The sequence below is a fragment of the Sinohyriopsis cumingii genome, chromosome 13 (genome assembly GCF_028554795.1).
Source record: "Sinohyriopsis cumingii isolate HCF-2022 chromosome 13, ASM2855479v2, whole genome shotgun sequence".
Taxonomy (NCBI): Eukaryota; Metazoa; Mollusca; class Bivalvia; order Unionida; family Unionidae; genus Sinohyriopsis; species Sinohyriopsis cumingii.
Genome location: NC_142973.1, coordinates 29,625,466 through 29,640,722, shown reverse-complemented (window position 1 = coordinate 29,640,722; position 15,257 = coordinate 29,625,466). Strand labels below are relative to the sequence as shown.

At 34.4% G+C, this 15,257-nt stretch overlaps 1 protein-coding gene across 2 annotated transcripts in view; it reads left to right on the top strand.

Moving 5' to 3' along the window:
* Positions 1 to 9,616: 9,616 nt before the first annotated feature.
* Positions 9,617 to 15,257, top strand: part of LOC149785120 (uncharacterized) — a 279,057-nt gene continuing 273,416 nt past the window's right edge. For both annotated transcript variants that reach the window (XM_089978887.1, XM_089978886.1), the window contains exon 1: positions 9,617 to 9,762. The gene's annotated coding sequence lies outside the window, so the exon portion shown is untranslated. The remainder of the gene's footprint in view (positions 9,763 to 15,257) is intronic.

Genomic DNA, 15,257 nt, shown 5'->3' with positions numbered 1-15,257 from the left:
TTTATGTTTCTTCCAACTCAAAACTTACCTAATGTAAGGTCCGACAGTTTTCACAAATCGCAAAGTGTAGTAGGGTGTAACAGGTTTTAGGTTTATATTCTCCCAGACCTCACAAAGAAAGATCTGACAGTTTTTAGATTTTCTCCAACTACAAGACCACACAATGTACGATCCGACAGTTTTCAGGTTCCCTCCAACTTGGATACCATACAAAACAGAATCTGACAGTCTTTAAATTTTCCTCCAACTCCTAAATCTCATTATGCAGGGTCTGACAGTTTTCAGATTTCCGTCAACTGCCAGACCTTACAAAACAGGGTCTTAAAGTTGTCAGGTTTTCTCTAGCTCACATATCACACAATAAACAATGGTCTGGTAAAATACAAGATAATATGGAAAGAACTTTTATAGCCCAGCTCTAATTCACATTTGAAGTCTCTTTTATATGGAATCCATCCAATTAAAGACTTTCCTTTTCGATGATAATAGTTATATTAATTGGTAGTATTATTAATCCAATTTGAACTGCTTCCATTGTAATAGTTTCTGGGGTTTTTTTAATAGAAATTGTTGAGACATGTAATAGCCGATAGGGCTATCCGAATTCAAAATTTGCTTGCCAAGATCTACCATTCTGACAGCCCTGCGCTCAGTGTACAAGACTAGTTGTACAATGCTGCAGTACCACTGAGATGGCATTTGAGTGTACTTTTAATTTATTGTAACTTTTTGCTAAACAATCAAAGTTAAACTGATGATCTTAAATGACATCCTGTGTCAGACTGAATCTATGAAGTGATCTAAATAAGCATTGTCTCACAAAACGTGGGAGTAAGTGTATATATTTCAATACAAAGGTAATAAATGTAAGATTTTATTTCTCCTATTTTAGCAAAACATGCTTTGGGAAATACATCAATAATCAGACAACCTGCTCATAAAGACACGTTTATAGACCCATTTATTTGTCTGTTGCATCTAAGCTCTCCAAAAAGGATAACATTGTGTGGTCTTTTAAATATTCTTTATTGACCGGCTTCAACATACAAATATGCATGTTTATCGCTGTTATAATGCTTGAAAACTATGAGACATCTCAGTGTGTACAGTATCAAAATAGGAGAGGGTAAAATGAAATATGTATCTGTAATTTGATAAAGGACATTACACAAGTTCCTGATTCCAGGACCTGGCCATTTCATTTATCATCTAGTTTTCTTACATTTTCTAAATATATGTCATCCTCTTCCCCAAGTTACATCAAATCATAGTTTTGTTGAAGAAAATTGCATTTCTAAAATATTCTTTAAAAATGATAGCGGTGTCCTATATTTTGTGACCTAAACTATAGTCTGCACAAACTGACATAGGATTTTATCGCGATTATCTCATCATTACCACAAGTTGCTATTTGTTTCCTTTCCTGCCACTTGATCGTGATTTCTTTGTACTACCAAGTCTTGATGTCCTAACACTGCTCCTTCTTCGTGCTCTCTCTGTCCCTCTCTCTCTCTCTCTCTCTCTCTCTCTCTCTCTCTCTCTCTCTCTCTGTGACGATAAATCTGAGGTTTCTTTCCAGTGAATTGGTAATGCAAACAAAGTCTGTACTAACACGAATCTCCTCGCCAGCAGGAGCACAGCTAAATTTGTCGGCAATATACAGAATTGTATGATGGCAAATAGAAAAAGTCACATGAGCATCTAAAATTTAAATTATATCACAGTGATCTACTTTGGGAATGGTTGAGATGTATATATTTATTAATTCTAATGCACATGTGAAATAAGGTTCTAGGTGAAACAGCGTCTAAGAGATTGATGGCATAACGAAAGAATGAACGGCCACATCATGAACCAACCACTGAGCCGTCAAAACGATGTTTATTGTATGCTGATTTTTCTCTCTTTAAGCTGTAATAACAACGTCGATAAATATACTTACCTTTCTGCATCTTGAATTTCTTCAAACCGTACTTTCCTATTTATTTCTGCTAATCAGAATTAAATGGGTTCTAAAAAGTTATCCACAAAACCATGATATGGTATCCAATACAATTTAGACTGCATTTCCAACAGAAATCACTTTCTACTTACTGCACTCAAAATGAAATGAATGTGATATTTCCTGTGTAAACAATATTTAATGCTGTATATTTTTGAGAAGTTCACTTAATATAATAATATTTTTCCCACATTAAGATTCAAAACAATCATTGACAGAAAAGAAACATAAGTGCATCGTATAGCATTGTTAAGAAAAACTCGTTGACATTCCCATAAAAATGTAGTAACCTATAAATCTTTCTCCCAAAATCGTTGGCAAGGAAGTGATTATAAGCATAAGTTAGTGTCCTTAACAACAAGATATTGTAAATTATAAGGGTCTGAGATCAGTCATGCTCAATCTAATGACATGGTTTGTTTTGTAAATAACTGTAAGCTTTCACAAACATCAGTGTTGAGCACCAAACAAAAAATTACACAGTTGCACTACGTTGATAATAATAACAATAATTTCATCAGCTTTCTCTTTTTCGCTGCATTTGATCAGACGATTTTTTTGCACCTTATGTTATCCAAGGGGCATAGTTATAACATTGATTCAATGAAATGACATGGGAGGTAACTCCCATTTTTTCTATTGTTCTCTGTATAAAAATAAACAAATGCCAGTAAGAAAAGACTGTACAACTGAAGCCTAAATGAAATAGATCGCTTCATCTATCATTGTGTCATGCGTACATTCAACATTAGCATGTTGATAGGGATCTACCACATCGGTATTGTGTTGCTAGTCATTTGGTTCTATTATCACAGAATAAAAAATATTTTCAACATTTTCCAATATTAATTCGGTCAGAGTCGAAACAAAGAATAATTCCATAATCTTGACCACATATATAACCTTTTCATCGTTCATTTAATAACACTCACTGGTCCATGATGTGGATTTTACTCTGTTCATTCAGAAGATTTGTATTAATTAAATAACGCATTATTGAGGCAGTAAAGCGAACTTTTAGTTGTATATCAGGTGTTACGACTCTAGGTCTTAAACCATGTATCAGAAAGAAGTGAAACCAACAAGTTTACTAAATCAACAAACATTGCATTTCTCTACAATAGAAAGTGAAAATTGAAGGAACACTAACAGTATTGTGAACAAAATCCCAGATAATCCTAACTGTCCACCATAAGTCCAAAATTATAAAATCCCAGATAATCCTAACTGTCCATCATAAGTCCAAAATTATAAAATCCCAGATAATCCTAACTGTCCATCATAAGTCCAAAATTATAAAATCCCAGATAATCCTAACTGTCCATCATAAGTCCAAAATTATAAAATGTTCTGAATGAATTTCAATATTCTCGAATGTGCTGATGTACCACGATGATACAGTCAAGATTGTCTTTGAATGAGTTGTCATTAACTCCAATTCCAATCATTAATTTAAATAAATAATTCCTTTCCAATTATATCTGAACAAAACTTGATTCAGATAAAAAAAAAAAGGATTCATACATTGAATAAAACAAGAATGCATTATTTGTTTAGCAAATCATATTTATACATACTCTCACTTAACCTATAATGTAATATAATGTAAAGATTTCAAACGGAAAAATCTAGTCTAACTGTAACCAAGACTGATCTTGAACTCTTGCTGAGTAAACAAGTCTGTTTCTAGAATGTCCTGAACAAAAGTTATGTCAACACGTCATTTACAACCTATAATCATGTACAAAAGTTAGTCATATAAACGCCCTGTTTACAAATGACCATTATTTTAAAGTACAAGCTACAATCATAGACAAAAGTTAAACACACAGTATATATGTACATAACACAGGTATATACGTTTTACAGCACTGAAATATGAACAAAATATTTACCACCTCATTTGTGATGAAATTACCATTATATTATTTGCAACAGACTAAACAGAAACAAAAGCAACTGCTACATATAACAAGATTACAACGGCACTTTCCTACACACATGCGCGATGGTTATTAGTCCTCTATGTAGGATTTGAAGACACTAAATTTAATCTGTGGAACTTTTGTGCGTTCAGCTCATGTGTACCTACATTTTTGGCATGTAATAAACTTGCTGAGGGGATATGTCTTGACAAGTATTACGTTATTAGCTGAAAGATGTCACTGCATTCTATACTATATGCTATACTGACTATGTTTAAATTGTGTGTTTAAAGTTCATTTATTAAGTGCTGTTCATGTTTGAGTGGTAAAACACGAGAACTGGACGCATCTGTTGTACTGTGATATTACAACCAAATAAGGTCACTGTTGCATGTATGTTTTACTAATATAAGTTGAATATTATTGTTTAGCTTATGACCATATGAATTTGTCCATGCTATATGCATTCTATCTTTCACAGAAGGCCTTTTCTGACTAGAGCGGTTGGAAGAAATGTTTAGTCAGTGGTAAACTTTACATATTAATGACTTGTACATCCTATATTGTGACAGGTTACCCTCAACAGGTTAAGTGTTGTTTGTACAAGTAAATGCGTATAGAAATTAGATGAGTGATTTAATGTTTTCATATGGAGCCTAAAAAGTAGTGACCCCTCAAGGTAATTACATTGCATAAACATTGCTTCTGATACTCGCTAACCGTCAAAGGTTACATAAAGCCGGTGACATTCTAATAGTGGCTATATTGGTATTTTTGTTATCTCTATATATCCTGAATTAAGAGTCCTCGTGACAAAGGGTTTTCACTATTTCGTCCTTAATAAGACTGGTGCTGATCAATGGCGGCCAATCTGAAAGTCTTGTTATCACTGCTCATAATGAATGGATGGTCGTATTGAGATGGAGTTTTCACCAAAACCTCACTCACTCACTATATGTAGCTGATCCTAAATAAAAATGATAAAAATATGACCTCCACAAATTTGAAGAAAAAAAATCTCGTAGTGTCTAATACATCCGAATGGATGTCATACCGACACATTAAAAAAAATCCACATAAAAGCCTGCTTCATACTTGCATTATATAGCTTTTCCAATGTTGACATGACAATGATCTCAACTCCAAAATGGCTTCCTCAAGGGCTGTCCTAAAAAATCTTATGGCTACATTTCATGGGGTTTCAATAAAACACGCTGGTTCCAAACCAAAATTGGTACTCATGTGACCTCACTATAGTGACGATCTCGAAAATCTTATCTCTACTCATTTTTACCTGAATGGTAGCAGTGACACGAGATTGTACTAAAACACTTCTTGAGATATTTAGTTGGTTCTCAATGAGACTTGCATAGATCGGGCCACGAACAAATCCTTACTTTTAGAAAGTGTTTTAAATGCCAGATTTGACTGACCTTGGGTTAAAGCCTGATGTAATTGCTTTCATTTTTGTATTTGATTAATTCTATAAACACAAATACTTGTACACGCTTTAGCGAATTTTGACTGGACCGTGTACTTGAGTGCATTCTGAAGGTCAGGTTGATAGTCAGTACTCCGACCTTGATTTTAAAGTGAATGGACTTGACTAAGTTGTTTCTTCATTTCTACAAACAAGTTTCAACCGACTTTTATTAAACCTAGTTTGTTGTTATAGTGTATATTAGAAGAAAAAAATCCTTAATTACGGTAGTTTAGTAACTTCAATTCCCCTAACAACACCACCACACAAAACTAATATTAATTAAAAATTTAACTAAGCTTAACGTGTAATTATATCTTCACATTGTCAGAGACAAGTTCTTGGGGCCAAGTGACCGAGTAGTCTAAAGCGCTCTCCGTTACGGATCACTGCCATCTCACCTCTGTCTGCGTGTGTTCGAGTCTCAGATTCAGCCTATGTGGGTATGTGGGAAAGCTTGCCAGTAGCTTCTCGAGGGTCGGTGGTTCTTTCTGAGGATTTCCCGAGTTCTTCCTCCACCATTAATACTGGCCGCTCGTGGGCTGAAAAATGGCGTTAAACCCTACAACAACAACAACAAGTTCTTTGATTTTTAGTGCATGATATCACTTTCCAGGTCACAGGTTATAATAAAGAACTTTTTAAATATGCTGTGAACACTTGAACTTAAATAAGTAAAAAGAAAATGGGTTTATTTTTACTACATTTGGTATATTTCATTTGTCAAGAATATCATAATTTTTATTGCATTGTTATGCCCTGTAACAGTATGTATGAATGTAGATGATTTAATGACACGTCAGCACAATACAAGGTATATATTGGATATTACAAGTAAGTTCTGAAAATATGTAAAGAGAAAAACAAAACTTCAAAACAACACAAAACTAACTTTGGTTATAAAATAGCCCAGTGAGACATTTCTATTGACGTTTTTTATGCACCACTTTGCATTAGTGATATGACAATGATATTACAGTTCCTGTCATCTAAAATATTAATTACACTTTAATTCACAGATCTTAGATTTCAGTTCGATAAACTGCGGTACCTCATTACCATGCCGAGACATGTCAATATCTTAAATTCTAATTTGCACATAATGTTTTTTAGCGTTGAAATTGCGTCTATTTTGATTCCTATATCTACAGCTAAAACTGTTCATTACACCTGCGTAATTTGATCAGATATTCTATACCGTATCAAGTACATATATTCACTTAACTTGAGTAGCCTAAACTCCACAGTTAGTTAGCTGTCATTTGTTATAAACGTATCCTATTTCACAGCACTTCTCACATCGTGCAAATACTGTTAATGTATGATAATAAAAAAATGACCCCGTTTGATCACCTGCAAATTAATTTCTTAGTAACATCAGGTATTTTCCGCAAAGCACTTACATGTATTATCATTGGTTTAATATAGCTGTTAACACCCTGCTTGAATGCAAAACTTGAAAATCAATGCCTGCTTAGCAATCGTTGCAACATCAAATATTTACGTAACGGTTAGGATATATATAAAAATATGGCATGGCATACTTGACTTTTTTGTAGAAAATCAATAAGAGATGCAACTATACAGATCACAAGTGGTGATGTAATGTGGATATGGTAGACGGTACTGACTTTCCATATTAAGAACTTAGGGACAAGAACTGTGATATTTAGATGAACACATCTTATCATAACACTTATAAGCGTGTCACTATATAAGTATAGTGGAGGTCTGAAACCATACGGTATTCCTATGAATAGTGAAAGATGTCACTGCACTCTATACTATATGCTATACTGACTATGTTTAAATTGTGTGTTTAAAGTTCATTTATTAAGTGCTGTTTATGTTTGAGTGGTAAAACATAGGAATACCCTGCCTAATTTTAATATTCTGACTGGTTCATCTGAAGTCGTTTATGGTGAAATAATGTGTTGTTTTTTCTCCGTTTGAAAAGAATATTAGAGTAGTAGTTTTATTACTGGAATCTTGGTAAACAGTCTGAGTGTTGAAAACAAAACAGTCCTGCCGGGCTCAGCCGGTTCACATATCACCATGAATAATAACTCGAAAATTATTAAAGACAGTTTAGTTGGTTCTAATGGTACATGCCATACGTTACAGTCACCCAACATGAGTCAGTGAAGACCCAGATGTACTAACGTAAAATGTGTTGGCAGTTTAGGGACTTTCCTGTTCGTACTAAACATTTGATTACGAATGTTCAGTATACACCCTGATCTGCTAGCACATTATGCACTGGCATATATGGGCCTGAACTTTTCAAAATGTTGTAGGTTTAACGCCATTTTTCGGCACTTGATAGGTTCTACATAACAGAAGCATCCTGGTAACACCCACGAGAAGCTTTGGTAAGCTTTCTCACACACACACATTGGCCGAGCACGAGACTCGAACCCACGAGGACAGAGGTGATACTTCCGCTCAAGTTTCATATTTTGCATATTAGGTTTTATTTTCTCATGTTTCCCTCACTGGATATCCTGGTTATTTCAAACTTTATCCTGTTTATCTTGTCAATGTTAAAAATAAGTTTTTAATTCCCTTTATTTGGTGTATGGTTGATGGTGTCATTTGGATTGTAGAGTAAAATAAAGTGGCCTTACTTCAGATGTGTAACTTTCAAAAGACTGCTATCTCCACTTGGTCATTTTCACATCATGTACTACAGAGATAAATTGGAAAGAAAAAAAATCAAAAAACCGATAACATATTTTGTTTTAAAAAAATTATATATATTTTATAACTTTTAACTTTTTATATATTTTATAATTAATTTATTGAACTTTTGCTGTTATTGTCTACTATGGCAACATTATTTTTCCCTGTAATTGCTAAAGTTAGTGTACATTGAACTAGCTCACGCTCATTTCTAGAGTACATGGGAACAGCCATTTTAATAGCTGTCTGCTTTAGACTAGTGTATAGTTTCCATAATTATCACATGCAAAGTGGCTTCAGTCACAATACATCAAAGTAGCATAGAGGTATACCAACATACTCTCCACTGTGCATTTTGCAAGTGCAAACAGCTTCACTTTATCGAGGTCTCTCTCTCAGAAGTACACACTAACTGTTGAACCAAACCTTTACAAAACGCAGACGACCACAGGGTGATGTTCAGCTTTTACAGCAGTGTTAAACTAAATTACCGCTGGATCTGTTCTACAAAAATCCATTTCGTCAGGGAATGCATGCGGGTTAATATGTATTTATGTCATCAATATCAATCCATTTTCCGTGCTGTTTAATTTACTCCAATTTTAGATAGAGCCGTGAAACGTTATTACTTTCTATGTTTGCTCAGTAGCTTTATAGCTAGAGCACAAAGCTCGGGCAAAATGTGGTGGAGGCAAATATTTACATAAAGAGAGCTCTCTCTCTCCTCTCTGGCAATACCGTCAGTTGTTGTAAATCATAAGAAGATTTTTTAATTTAATGAGGACACTAAAGTCACAAAAATATTTTCACAAAAGCATGCGGGACACAATACTGGAAATTAATATATTTTGGACAAATTTAATGTCGGACATATGCTATATACGTTATTTGTATGTCTAAAATATACCATTAATTGTATACCCATGGGTGAAATACAGAAATTTTTGGTCAAATGTTTTTCATGTTCTTTTCTCGCTTATTTATGAAATATATATCCTTCCGTGACCTTTAAATAAATATGTTCCAACATGAGTTATGCTTGCTGCAAGAAATTTGACCAGTTTGTGACTATGAATACAATGTTCTCTCCAACCATTATGTAGTTAAATACAATTAAATATCTTATTGTATGTCAATAATTAATTGTTAGGGGGAGCTGGATTTTTTAACATACTAGGGTAACCCAAAACTTCAGTTCTGTTAAATCCCTACTAGTCTATGATACGTCTCTGAATAGTTGAGACGAACTTGATGCATTTTGATAAGGTATTGATTGATATGTCCTGTTTAACATTTGAACAATATGATAACTACTGGTTGTCTGCCCCAACTTCTTCTCGGCACTATACATTGTATTTCAAGGTATAAATTGCAGGTATTCGACTTTTCAAGGACTCATGTTGCTGTCAGTCATGTGAAATAGGCTTCAACTCGTTGAATGCATTCTGAACTTCTACTAGATGGTATACCGGTGCTAATATTTTCGGATCAAAGTGGATGATTTTTTTTCCTTATCAAAACATGATATTTGTACTTTTAATTCAATAACAAAAAAGAAGATAATGCATTTGGGAATTTTCAGTGCCATTTAACTTCAATGGAATATCTTTGTACCCTTGATTAAGAATAATTCCTTCGATTCAGTGATTCGGTGAAAAGGAAATTAGATTTAGGTAAGTTTAAGTTTTTCAATTTTATGTAATCAGCTTTTTTGAGTAAACGTAATTTAATTACTTTCCTAATTAAAATGTATACAATCATAGGTTGTTTGTATTTAGATTTTAGATTAAAGAGGGTGGGAAACGAACTTCCACTGGTAGGTTCTTTTAATTTTTTATCTCTTCTGGTCACAGACTAGAAGAGCTTATGGGATGACCTGTTGTTCTTCGTCCGTCCATCCATCATCACAAATCTACTATCGTTTCTCCATCTAAACTTCTTAGAGGATTGTCGTGAATCTTAAACACACATTCATCTCAAGGTTCAGTGGGTGTTAAATGAAAATGGTTTCATGCAGACGTCTAATATGGCCACTATAGTGGTCATCTTGAAAATCATATCATTTTTCCTCCTTAATGGATGGTTATATCAACATCCGATTTCATTAAATACTTCCTATGATATCTTGGTGGACCTAAGTGAAATGGTGTTTATCTAATATCAAACATGGCCGCAAAGGCAGCCATCTTTTAAATCTATTTATAGCTTCTGTTCCTGAATGGAAAGTCATATTGACATGGGAGTTTCACCAGAAGGTTTCTTATGATCTCTAGTTGATCCTCACGAAACTGGTGCCGATTTGACCTCCAGTATAACCGTTATATTGGCCATCTTGAAAATCTTGTTATCACTATATCTCCTGGACGGATGGTCATGTCAACGTAAAGTTTTCACCCAAAGACTTATTATTCAATCTGGTTGGCCCTAAAGGAAAATTGTGTTTATCTAACGTCCATTATGTTGGTCTATAAATAGAAATGATGCAGATCCGAAATGGCCACAACGACGACCATCTTGATAATCTTGGTACCTCTAACCCTCCGGAATGGAAAGCCATATCAACAAGTGGTTTTGACCAATAGAGATTTTTACGTCTAGTTGATCTTGCTACGATGTCTAATTGCTCATAAATGAAAATGGTGGCCATCTAGAAAATGTTGTTATCGCTAAAGAATATCAGTGTTGGTTTCAATACTCCTGTAATACTTATCGCTAGTACAGCCCCCCCCCCCCCCTCTCTCTCTCTCCTCGAATCTTTTTTATATTTCTTTTAAAACATTGATGTGAAATTATTATTTTATTTGCGGCCTTTTGTGACGTTTAGAGATATTTTAATTGTTTGTATTACCAGTAGGGCCTCATTTGGTGCAGTGAATGACTCTTTACCAGTGTGAAGACCTCAATTTTGACACAACTTTCAAATCACAACACTCCAAACTCTCCATGAACGTGTATAAAGTTCAAAAGAAAAGACCCTCATAACACTTTTTCAACATCATTTAATTATATAAATTGAGGAGTACTGTAAAATAAGGTCCTCAACTGGATGTGCGAATGAAGAATAAAGCACCCGGATGTTAATACTCCTCTATTATAATGTAGCTATGTATCATATCCGTGAAATTAGATTAGATTCTCTGGTGGGTAATCAAGTTTGACAAAGACAATACAGCAGAAAAAGTTAAAAGTGTAAGTACCTCACATAGAAATCTCCCTATGTAATGGTAGATATGAAAGTTTTACGCTCAGCTATATTCCTGTGAATATGCTGCAAATGTAATTTTATTACTATCTTTCGAAAATTAAAGAAAGACAACAATTTTTAAAGAATAAGTATAATATATTCTTAGTATCAAGTAAAAAGGTATGTTAAATCATTAGAAAAAATCAGTAGGAATTAATGACAACAATTCTCAATTAATAACAAAATCCATTTTAATGAGTAAATGATTGGAATTGAATTTAAATACCAGGCTAAACCTTAATAATAATAATAATAATAATAATAATAATAATATAAAAAATTATAATAATAATAACTTTATATTTTTTTTAAAAACCCCATCTGGTCAACAAACCAACCTCCCAAATTACCATGTTTATTGTATACGGTTTTTACAAGTTGTGATCTTTTTTAGTCAAGAAAGCTATTAAAATATGTAACTGATCTACTACTACTACTATTACTATTACTACTACTGCTGCTGCTGCTATAAAACAAGTGCAAAGCATTGCAGATAACTACATAACACTTTATTTATATAAAGAATAGTGGTTAACCTTCAGGCTGTATTACAGGTGAGTACATGCAAGTACAGTGTTTTAAAGAAGAGTAGTACCGAATTACACAGTATAATACAAATGACTTTTCTGTAATAGTTGAATAATATGCTTCCTGCGAAGAGGATACCTCCATATCAGATCTTATTTCTAATAGAAGGTTGGGATTTACAGAAATTCTCGGATAACATATCAAAGTTTGCCCAATGCTGTATCGATGTCGTCTGCAATGGATGTGGCTTCACGACGTTGTCCCAACGTCACTTTTATGATTGGCTCTCTGTTGGACCAACGTTGGCCCAGCGGTGAGCGTTGATGAACCATCTTAGGCCCAACGATGATGGTCCGTCTTGTCAGCACGTTGGCCCAACAGAGGACCAATAAGCAAAATGTTGTTTGACCGTAATGGGTGATGTCACGTGACCGTTTACATGAATCGATGTGTGTAATGTTCTAAATAAGTATTCAATCTCGGCTGATTTTAATCCTCAAGAGAAACAACAAAGAAAGATCACGTACTGAACTGCTTAACCAAGTACACTGCTTCACGAACGGGTTCTACATATTTAATTTCATGGGGCGTAATATTGTTTATTGTATAGGTTGAAAATGTTAAACTTGGACAAACTTGGCCCAGTGTTGGGCCAACACATGTATCCCGATGTCGGCATCACAAGCACAAAGCTACGTTGACCCATCTAGTGTTTTGTCAACATCAAAATTGCATCAAAGTTACAACCTTTCAACGTCGACAATTAAAAAATTTCATACGCTGTCCCAACGTCAACGCACTAGCTTGGTTGCTTCTAAAGCCCGTTCAAAGTTAGAAGAAAGAGATTTAGATACAAAATTGATAATCATAAAAATCCATTTTCCCATGTGATGCAAACACCTTTCTTTGAATTACGTTCTACGTACTATATACATGTACTTTTACTGCCACTCAACATCAGTAGTTAAGTACGGTTAGCAAGTGAAATTTACTTTTTATTTTACCTTTCTTTAGGAACAAAACCCTTTATATAGTTGCAGATAAACTATTAATATGGAATTTATGTGTTCCTCTGAGATGGGTATGTAATAACGAGGAATACAGGCAAGAAATAAGTTCTAAAAGTAACCAAATAGAGAAAATCTGTTTTTGATGATAGTCATTTTGCATTTTAAGCATTGGAGTAAACAAAGTACTGGTTCCACTTCTATAAAGCATAGTAACTGGATTAAAGTTCACATTTTACATCCTAATTAATGTGTAAACGACCGATGGCGTAGCAAACTCTAGGCAACCCCGCGACTGGGATTGGTCTCAGGGGTTGGTCGGGGATGGCGGATGGGAAGGAATTCCTTTCAAACAACAATTTTAATCGTCAGGAGGGCCAATAATTAAGTTTACCTGTGTGCGGACAAATTTTCTTGCTACTTTCTTGCTTGAGGCGAATGTTTATCTTCACAACGCATGTGTTTCGTGGTAACTTGGTCTTTTTCGGCCACTTTAGCTACAAAATCGATCCTACAGACAATATTGCCTTTTTATAATAATACAAAAGTGTAGATAGTTTTATAAATGTCTATACACAAAGAAAACTAATTTGCTAAACAATTCTTGGATATAGTCCGTTAGGCAAGTCAAACCTGAAGATATAATGACTAGACAGTCTGTGATAGTTCTTAGCAAAAGTTCGTAGCTTCTTTCAAACAATTAATTGTTGTAAAATCTCTTTTGACTTTGAACTACTATATTGAAAAAATGTCGCCATGTACATCCATCCATCCATCCATCCATCCATCCATACATACATACATGGTTTGTGTGAGTACACGAGCGACTAATTCGGCCAATTTGTGCTCTAAAGTTCTGAGTCTGAAGAAACTACCTAGGGCACACTAGAGGACGTACTGTAACTGATCTAATATTGATATGCTTACTTTGCTGTCTTTGTCCTGATGGAATCAAAGTCTGATACTAGGAATATTTTTTCGAATGGGATGGAAGCAGAGAATGCCGAAATCGTATTATGTTCAAGTACGTTTCTTTAACGAAACGAATAAAAAAATATACTAATAGTTAAGAAAGTGTTTAGACAGATTCGTTTTCTTGAATATACTTATCATCCTTTAAACCAATTACTGTAGTGAGGCTTCCATTGCATTCTAACCCACTGAAATGTAAGTCAACGGAAATTGAAAACACGTCCATTTGCTTGTGTGAGAATTTTAATGTATTAGAACAAAAAGACATCATTTAAAGTCCATCTAAATCAACATGACTTTAATTCGTGAAAAAGCGTTGATATGTGCTGCCAAAAGTTGGAAATATTTCTGAAAATTTGGTCTCTCGTTCCGATGTCAATTGATCCGGAACTCGCTACACAACGACATTTCTTAGACAGTAAGACATTGCACCAACAACATTAATATCGGGTGAGGCTTCTTACATCGTAAGACTATGTCACTGTCGGTGAAAAAATTCAATGTATTTGGTAGTCGCCCGAGTTGCAATGTGAGTGTTTGACGGCAGTTAGTGTAGCATATTTTCGAGGTTAAAATTCACCCTAACGGTGAGGGAAATTTAATTTATGTTGTGATTCAATTAATTAAAAGTGTTAAGTTGGACATGGTCATTTGGATGATAAATTGGAAACCATTATCCAGGCTACTGAATACTAAGTAGGGAAATTATATAAATGGGTCGGATATATAGTTCTTTGAGCAATAAAATATCGTATATTATGGACTTCTTTCCAATGGCTTTCAGTTGTGAATTCGAGCAAAAACATAATGTGTTTTGACTTAACATCCGAGTAGGATTATTATGCAGTTCTGATTCTAATCTACAAAAAGCACCCTGGATGTATACGAATATTAGGCGGTGTCCGGCTTTATTTCTCATGGCATCCAGTTATCTGCAAATCAAGACTGAGGCACATTTAGTGTTGATATCTTGGACAGAAAGTATTGTCACGAGGCTGTTGTATTCATTTAGGTAAATGGTGCAAGAACCAATTTAGAAACTATTAAAAAAGGCATGAGATTTCATGTCTATACTTGATCGTGTACATCAGAAAAGCATAGTCATTAAGGTGTGGTAATACATTAAGTTACCCGAATGACCATCCTACAAATATTTTTAATTTAAACTCGTAATTTATTTCTTTCCATGGAGCACTCATATGCTGTAGAGAGAACACGCGTGGTTCTCATTGATTGGTACTCCAAGTATGTTCATGTATATACAGGGGCGTATTAACCATTAAGCAGACTAAGCACGTGCTTAGGGCACCAGGGCCAAAGGGGGCACCACAAAGTTGAGAAAAGAGTGAAAAGAAAAAAAAACGAATGAAGATTTGTAAAAAAAAATGATAAAACTAGTGCAAATTGATCATAATGT